Source organism: Mus pahari, chromosome 1, assembly GCF_900095145.1.
Source record: "Mus pahari chromosome 1, PAHARI_EIJ_v1.1, whole genome shotgun sequence".
Lineage (NCBI taxonomy): Eukaryota > Metazoa > Chordata > Mammalia > Rodentia > Muridae > Mus > Mus pahari.
In genome coordinates, this window is record NC_034590.1 from 110541184 (window position 1) to 110543251 (window position 2068).

Below are 2068 nucleotides of genomic sequence, written 5' to 3' on the forward strand. Positions count from 1 at the left end.
AAAAAAAAAAAAAAAAAAAAAAAAAAAAAACGGCAGAGGGTGTGGGGAGCAGGTGACTGCAGGAACGCGAGGGGTGGCTGGGAGCAGAAGGCCTCGGTTGGGGCCCAACGCGGGTGTCCTTGTGGCCCCGAGGCCCGAGCGTGATGGCCGCGGGGCGCAGAGTCTCCGGAGGCCCGGGCGGCGCCTCGCTGGGAAGACGGCCACAGGCAGAGCGAGCCCGGCCGCAGAGGCGGGCAGCCGGACGCTAGGCACGCTGCCGGGCCGAGAGGAGCAAGGAAGCACCGATCACCTGCGCCCCGCGCCCCACCCCGTGCCCGCACTCACCGCTTGCTGGCGCGACTGCCCCCGGGGCCGGGGCCGGGGCCGGGGCAGGGCGGGGGCGCGGACGGGCGCCGGCTGGGCCCGCGCATGAGCTCCGTCCGCGGCGGGTGCGGCTCGGGCTGCGGGCGCCGGGAGCGGACGGCGGGGACTTGGCCGGGCCCGCGCTCGCCCCGCCCCGCCCCGCCCCACGCCCGTCCGTCAACTCGAGGCGGCCAGTGATTGGTCGAACTCTTCCCCACCGCGACCTGTTGTGGTTGGCTGAGCAACCCATCCGTCAGAAGCCGCAGCTAGGCGGGGCTTCCTGGAGCAGCGGGGAGGGCAGTGTCGGAACTTGGGTGCTGCACTCACCAGTGATGTCTAGTTCCTAGGTGCAGGAGAGAGAGACGGAGACAGTGCTTACGAGCCCGGGGTTCCTCCGGAGAGAAACTGGTGCACGCTCGGGTTGCGTCGAGGACCTTCTACAGAGCCTCCACCCTGCATCCTCACCAAAGGCCCAAAGGCCCACGAGTGGAAAGGTCATTCCGACCGGGTCTTGGCGTCGGGGACAGTCAGCATCGCGGACGCGGAATAACAGAGGGAGACAGAGTTCGCCGGAGCCCCTAGCTGCCTGTTCTCGTAGGCCGAGGTGGAGCGAAGGCTCCATCCTGGGGCAGTGTAGGCCCATCACACCGCGCTCTTCGTGCTTTGGAGAAGACCCCCTACCTCTCTCAAACTCGAGGTCCCAACACTGCAGAAGCTCATACTGCGTCCATTTGAAGAACGACCCCGAAAGTCAGAAAAGTTGGTATTGGGGCGAAATGAAGTGTTCCACCCACTCAAGCAAGTAGGGTACATCAGTGTCAGACGCAAATGACATGTTTTCAACACTTTTTGAAATTTCAAAGAAACGAGTAAGCACGTCCTCAGAAAACCGACAGGGCTCTTACTCAGGTCGTGCAGGCCTGGGGTTGCACGCTCACCCCGGTCGCCGCCCGGGGTGCAAGCTCGGCTTGTTCTGTTCATCTAGCAGGCAGATAACCGAGAGCTGGCCAGAAGCCTCTCACGGGCGGCTCTCTGAACCACCGTGAGTGCCTTCACTGCGTTCAGCGGGCCGGCTGTCTCTCTTACTCTAGGGAGCATTTCCACCGGATCTGCCGCGTGTCCCGGCAACCGTTGCTAGGGGGCGGGGCTCATCTTGCGACAGCCCCGGATGCCCGCGGCTCACGAATATTTGGGTATTCAAATGAGCCCCGCCCCCGTTGCCATGGCACCAGGTCTGCAACCCTACCGCGGTGGTAAAAATTAAAAAAAAAATAAAAAGCCCTCACTTGAGAGAGTGACCGCCGCGGTGGAGGGGCCTAGGGCTGCGCCCCAAGTCTTGGGCACTCTGGCCCACGCCTCAGGTGAGAGCCTGGCACCACCTCTCCCATGTTCTTTGTGCTAGGGGGATCCTGGGCGACCCACATCTTGTGGGATAAGGCATAGAGGACAGAGTAAGCAATTAATCATGAAGTGCAGTGGAAGGGGATAACTCTAACTAGAGAAATGTATCTGGGAACGACAGGAAGTACAGGAGTTAGGGGTCCGCCAAACCTGCATGGAGGCCACAGAGGATGACCAAGAAGAAAGGATACTTAATGTTCTGAACAGAGTTCTTACTTTAGCCATTGTCTCTTGAGTATAAGATCTGGGGCCAAGAGCCGGGTGTGGTGGCGCACGCCTTTAATCCCAGCACTCGGGAGGCAGAGGCAGGCGGATTTCTGAGTTC

At 61.6% G+C, this 2068-nt stretch overlaps 2 protein-coding genes across 6 annotated transcripts in view; one reads left to right on the forward strand and one right to left on the reverse strand.

The window, feature by feature from the left end:
• Positions 1 to 483, reverse strand: part of Hras (HRas proto-oncogene, GTPase) — a 4745-nt gene extending 4262 nt beyond the window's left edge. For 2 of the 3 annotated variants that reach the window (XM_021195056.2, XM_021195048.2), the window contains exon 1: positions 325 to 483. The gene's annotated coding sequence lies outside the window, so the exon portion shown is untranslated. The remainder of the gene's footprint in view (positions 1 to 324) is intronic. The other variant, XM_029547873.1, reaches the window with a different exon arrangement.
• A 131-nt stretch (positions 484 to 614) lies between these two features.
• Lrrc56 (leucine rich repeat containing 56) overlaps positions 615 to 2068 on the forward strand; it is a 17305-nt gene continuing 15851 nt past the window's right edge. For 2 of the 3 annotated variants that reach the window (XM_021200092.2, XM_029532093.1), the window contains exon 1: positions 1622 to 1703. The gene's annotated coding sequence lies outside the window, so the exon portion shown is untranslated. Of the gene's footprint in view, positions 1102 to 1621; positions 1704 to 2068 lie in introns of those variants that run through there. The other variant, XM_021200084.2, reaches the window with a different exon arrangement.